Source organism: Eptatretus burgeri, chromosome 3, assembly GCF_056783735.1.
Source record: "Eptatretus burgeri isolate ZD-2024b chromosome 3, Ebu_testis_v1, whole genome shotgun sequence".
In the NCBI taxonomy this organism is placed as follows: Eukaryota; Metazoa; Chordata; class Myxini; order Myxiniformes; family Myxinidae; genus Eptatretus; species Eptatretus burgeri.
In genome coordinates this window covers 39246732-39253232 of record NC_140963.1, presented here as the reverse complement: position 1 = coordinate 39253232, position 6501 = coordinate 39246732, and the positions used below count along the sequence as shown (strand labels likewise).

General features: G+C 41.1%; 1 long non-coding RNA gene across 3 annotated transcripts in view; it reads left to right on the top strand.

Annotated features, from left to right (window-relative positions):
• Positions 1-441: 441 nt before the first annotated feature.
• LOC147029732 (uncharacterized) overlaps positions 442-6501 on the top strand; it is a 32270-nt gene continuing 26210 nt past the window's right edge. For all 3 annotated transcript variants that reach the window (XR_015056061.1, XR_015056062.1, XR_015056060.1), the window contains exons 1-2: positions 442-575; positions 2545-2637. This is a non-coding gene — a long non-coding RNA (uncharacterized LOC147029732). The remainder of the gene's footprint in view (positions 576-2544; positions 2638-6501) is intronic.

The window sequence follows — 6501 nt, the reverse complement described above, 5'->3', positions numbered from 1 at the left end:
CACTTCAATACATGACATTTTTGAAACATGACATTTTTGAAACATGACATTTTTTACGCGCGTCTACTATCACTAAACTAAGGGCGGATAATCAGATTTAACGATAGCAGACGCATGTAATGGTGTAGACGCGCGCATAGACGACGGAAAAACGTAAACTGCAAGGTACTGTACAGTATCGTATTCTGTAACTCGGAGAAAAAAAATTTTCCCTGAACTTTAAAAACTGGTAGATTAAGCATGTAAAATCAATAGCCGGTAGATAGCCTCGAAAATCGGTAGTCTACCGGCTAAATCGGTAGTGTTGGCAGATATGACATTATGAAAAGAAAGCAAACTACACTCTTTGAGTGTTTTCGTAAGCCTGGCCCTGAAGTTACTGCCGCTTCGGATGACACTACAGAAACTACAGAAAAGGAGCAGCCTGATGCTAACGCTACACCTGGAAAGTGAAAGTCTCATACAAATTAGTTAAGCTCTCTATAAATAGAGGGTGGTGGGAGATTGGCCAATTAATTATTGATCTATCCTAAGGCGAGCTCAGGGAGGACGGAAAACTACCTGAGCATTTTGAGGTATGTTTGAACGTTTTCGGAATTTGTATCGTCATTTTATGAGTGTTTAAAGAAATCGCGGCTTCGCGGACCGGAGCGTCACGCCTAGGATAGTTGTAGTCCGCAACGGTTCGGGGCCCATTTAGCGACCAAAATAGCTTCATTCACCTTTATAACCGATATCGCCGGATGCCTGACGTTATCACCTGCACGATGATGTGTGTGTTGAATTTGTGTGACTTTGTATTGTCGAGTTATGAGCGAGTAAAGGACTTCGCGCCGCTGGCCTATTCGATTAACGTTAGGCCTTACGGCTGTGATACAGTTTCACTTTACCGGCTCTCACGAACGAACGGAAAGATATTTTGGAATTCTGTTTTCAGATTTCGCAGTCGATAGCCATCGGCTAAATCCCAACGTAGAAAACCAGGTGAAAATCGGAGGATTTTTGGTATTTTGGCGACTAAAGCAGCTTTGGGTACTTTGAGAACAGGAAATAAAATGCGCTGATTGATTCCCTTCAGCGGCGGTTAATGTAAATAATTTTTTCATCGGTACTTGGAGGGAGGTGAGGTATAGACCTACGAAACGAGGCGTATCATTCGGTTGTCGGACTTGTGATGATTAAATTACAGTAAAAAAACGATTGTTGGCGGGCCGCGAACATTTCGGCGCCTCGCCATCGAAAGGAACGAAAAATTTTCAATCTGTTTTCGGATTTATCAGTATCTATCGGGTGGTAATAAAAATTACCTCGAAAACCCGATTAAAAACGGCTTATGTTTCGCAGTTTAGCCGCGGCTTGCATTTCGTACTGGGAAAAATAACATTCCGGAAGGAATTTCTCTTCCACCATCATCCGAATATTTTTTCCGTCGGCACGAGGACATAGAGGAAGGATAGACTGACAAAATAAGGAGTTCCACTAAGCTCTGTGACTTGTAATGATTAAATTAGAGATTTTAAAGGCAGCGGTGGAAAAATATGAAAATTCACTCCAACGGCTCTGACGAACGAACGAACGAAAGTTATTTTTGAATTCTGTTTTCGGATTATACAGTGTATATATATATGTATATGTATATATATATATATATATGCCTGGTGTTGGCTTAGTGGTTAGGGTGGCGGCTTGGGATCCAAGTAAAGGGTCCTGAGTTTGAGCTCCGTTGGCTGCTGAATTAACACCAGGGGGTTGACTCAGCCTGTCATCCTTCCGAGGTCGGCGAAATGAGTGCCAGTGTACTGGTCCCGGTGTATGCCCCGGTTAGAATAGGTGTACCATATCCCTGTGTGTCGTAAGAGGCAACCAGGGTTGGCATCAGGAAGGGCATCCGGCCATAAACATTGCCTCAAGAAAAAGCCAAACCCCTGCACAGCAGGGAAAAATGGCTGTAAAAACGGTCATATATATATATATATATATATATATATATATATATATATATATATATATATATATATATATATATATATATATATATATATATATATATATATATATTGTTTCAGGTCCAGGCAATAATATTGTCAGTTAGCTGTGAACCATTGATTGGCCCATGAGGATGACTATTAAGCCTAGTGTGCTATTGCCTACCCTTGAGTTTGGCTTTGGCCTATGCCTCATCCTCATAGTGCTATTGTTCACACCATAGCTCATTATTTTTTTTAAAAAATCTTCATCCAATTTAGTGCTTAACTTCAATGCTGAAGACTCGTGCACTTTAACCTAGTATAGTGATTACATGCAAACTAGCCACACAAAGCTCTCTTGGAAGTGTCAACATTGGGGGTTCTGACACCTGATGCATTCAGACTATTCCAGTCTCTAACGGTTCCATTGGCGTGCAAAAACGAGAGACCCCTCTTGTGGATTAATATTGATCTGAAGAGAAAAATCCGCCACAAGAAAACGTGTGTTTGTGTGTGGGTCCAGTAATCAACAGACTACAATGCTGTGATCACACTGTATCTCCTTGTTCCTTTCCAGATGAGAACTCCTGGCCAGCCTTGTGGACTGAGAGTCAGGTTATGGAATTTAAAAACCGGCATCCTTGGTTAGAATGGAGGGACAGAAAGTTTGGTAAATATCAGCCAACATTCAAATCTGCAGTATAAACAATTGGAATTCATAAAGTTGATTTCTACGTGCAAATGGAAGGATAGTTAATTTATGGTCATCTTAAAGGTGCAGTAATTTCAGACTTTTACACCATTAAATTACTAAATGGTATGTTGAACATCAATAGTTGCCAGATAATTAGACCTATTGAAAGAGTGGAACATTTGTCTCCTTTCCTCTCCTTGTCATGAATTGGTTAGCCATGGTGTGAAGATTGTAAACTGTTCATTAAATACTTTTGAGTAGATTTTGGCCTTGTTCAGCACTAGGTGTTATTGCTAATATAGATACAAAAATACACCCGTGCGGAGTGACTGTCATCTCTGCGAGAAACAAGCATGAGTTCCTGTTACTAGGGTGTAGTGTTCTCTGGTCAGGACGGATTTTTGGCCAACTTTGAAGTCACGTGACGCGAAAATGAAAGCGAATATCGAAAATCTGGCCTGACCAAATCTAGATATTGTCCCATAGATTCATATGCCACAATCAAATTCAAGATAACTTAAGAAATGTAGGAGGAGATAGATTTTGAAAATCGTCATTTTGCAATTACATGAAGCAGTTTTCGCAAAATTCAAAGTCACGTGATGTGTACGTATTCGAAGATATCGGTATTCTTTTGAATGGACATGAAAGACAAGGTCAGCTGCTATGCAATGACATCATTCACTAACTTTTACCATGCCCAGTAGAGAATATATAGCCTCCTGAAGGTAGGGCAGTTTTTGCAAACTTTGAAGTCACGTGACGCGAAAACGAAAGCGAAATTCGAAAATCCATCCCGATGAAATTTAGATATTGTCCCATAGATTCATTTGCCACAATCAAATTCAAGATCGCTTGAGAAATGTAGGAGGAGATAGATTTTGAAAATCGTCATTTTCGCCTTTTTTTGCCAACTTTGAAGTCACGTGACACGAAAACCAAAGCGAATATCGAAAATCCAGCCCAATCTAAATTTAGATATTGTCCCACAGATTAATTTGCTACAATCAAATTCAAGATCGCTTGATAAATGGCGGAGGAGATAGAATTTGAAAATCGTCATTTTCGCAACTTCAAAGGCCTCGTGACCTTGACCTTGACCTTCGGTGACCTTAAAAGTCATACCATCGTGTACGTCTCATCGACCTCTATCAGGGTCACTAATGACCAGATCTCCCGCTTCAACTTCATTGTGAACGGACGGACGAACGGACGGATCGAAGGACATCGACACCCATATTATTAGGTCATGCTCTAAGAGATGATCTAAAAAGGACAACTTGTATGAGGATGTTAATTAGCCATGTTTTTATTTACTTCCAGGTTGTGCTATTTGTAGAACTTCAAAATCAACTGACGTCTACACAGAAAAAAAGAGTGTCCATATCTGAGGAGTGGGTTTCCTTGAAGATCCAGTCCTCAGGCTGAAATGGAAACAGACAAACAGCCCTGGCCTCCTTGAGGAACAAGATTCGACAACATCAGATGTTAGGGCACACGAAATATCTCAGGAGCTCAATGAAAAGGGTGGACAGGATTTACTTGGAAATGTGGTGATAGCTGTGTCAGAGACTGTGTTAGCTGAGACAGGTGCTGTATTCAGGACAGCATACTACCTTTCTAAGATGAACCGACCTTTCACTGACCATGACAGTCTCATTGAGCTTCAGGGAAAAAATGGTGTCAGCATGGGCACTAGTCTGCACTCAAGGTACAGTTCCACAAAAATCATAGAACGCATAGCAAAAGAGATGCAGAAGAAAATTGTTAACAGCATTGTATCTTCTTCAAGCAAGTTGTTTGTTCTCATTGACGAGGCTACATCTCTCAGCCACAAATCTGCCATGACTGTCAATGTGAAAGCCTCTATAGATGGAACGACTCCGGAATTTGTGTTTCTGGAGCTGGTTGAGCTAGAAAGCCAAAAGGCAGAGGGTATAGAGGAAGCCCTATTGAGCTGTTTGGACGCTGCAGGCTTCAGTGAAGAGTGGCTTCAAAAGAACTGGATCTCATTTGTTTCTGATGGAGCCAGTGTCATGTGAGGCAAGAATTCTGGTGTGGCAACCAGGTTGACTGCAAGGCACCCTAACCTTTTCACATGGCACTGCATGAACCACCGTTTGGAACTGGCTGTATCTGATGCTGTGGATGAGGTTCAGTCAATCAACCACTTCAAAGCATTCCTGGAGAAGATCCACAATCTCTCCAGTCAGTCCAATAAAAATTCACGGGAACCCCTGGAAGCAGCACTAGAAGTGGGCTCACGAGTCAAGAAAATTGACAGAGTTTTAAATACACGATGGGTGGCCAGCAGCTTCCGTGCTGTAAAGGCTGTGTGGAGATCATATGAGGCACTCAACAGACACTTTGAAAATGCTGCGGGAGACCAAACAAGAAACAGCAAAGAGAGGCAAACTTACAGAGGTCTGGCACATCCTATGCAAAGCAAGGAATTTCTGTGTGACATTGGACTCATGTACGATGTACTGTCTGAACTTGCAAACCTGTCTCAGCAACTCCAGGCCCATTCAATCACACTATTGAGAGCAGAACAGCTTCTGAAGCGCACCATCCGATTGCTGGCGTCATTCAAAGACTGTACAGGAGAGATGTTGGAGGTGGCATTAAAAGCAAAGGTTTCGGGACATTTTTGATCGGTTTCCCTGGAGTCAAATGGAAAGCTCACATCAATCAATGCAAAGCAATTCCTACAAAGTCTGATCAACGATATGGAGAAGCGCCTCTCATTTGAAAGTGAAATGCTTCTTGATCTCAGCATTCTGGACACAAGCAACTGGCCATCAACACCTGGCATACGGTATGGTGAGTCACGAGTGAAACGACTGTGCAGGTGGTTCAATCTTTGTGAAGACCAAACAGTTGTATGACAGATTTCCTTGAGCACCCACACAGTGAGCATGAAAGCCTAAAACCTCTCATACGATGCATGCAGACCATCCCTTGCAGCACGGCTGAGTGTGAAAGGGGTTTCAGTCTAATGAACAATGTATGCACGGACAAGAGATCTACATTGTTGTTGTCCAATGTAAGTAATTTGATGATGATCAGCATCAATGGGCCCCCTGTAAGTCTTTTTGAGCCAAGGAAGTACGTCACAACATGATTGAGAAGCCATCGCTCTGCCACACAAGCAAGGAGGCGAAGCACACCTCAGATGCCTGAGTACAAACACATTTGGAAAGTTTTGTAGACTACCAGGCTAGTTACCCCACCCCCACGAAGATTATGCGACTCGATTTAGCAATAGTCCCATGCTCTTCTTGATCCTTATTTTGAATATGAATAGACGTTGATTTTCAAGATCACTGACTGGCATTTTATCTTTGAACTAATCACAAATATAATGTTAATATTTTTGTAACCTTAATTTATATTACTTTCACAATCCATCCCTTCTTGGCTTCATAGATGAATGACTATATACATTACACCTTACTAGAATTTTTAATATTGATATTTTGAAACTCTGCATGTTTGCATACAATTGATGTTGTGCCCTTTTTATGGACTTTTTAATCGAAGATGATTTTAATATTTGTGTCATATAGTGTCTTTTTTTTATTTGTAAAACTTTCCGCAATTCGGTCTTTAACTGCAATGGCAAGTGAATGAATAAATGAATGGTTTGGAAGACAAGTGAACATACTGTTTTAATTCGTATCCTCCAGCCATGCAAAATCACTGGGATCACTAAACGGTAGAAAATCAGTCCAAAGCGTTTAAATCTTCCCAGCTGTAAATGTCATTAGCTGTTATAGTCTGTGTTGCTATAATTTGTTAATAACACATACTAATACCCAGTCTTGTAGAATGCTCTCA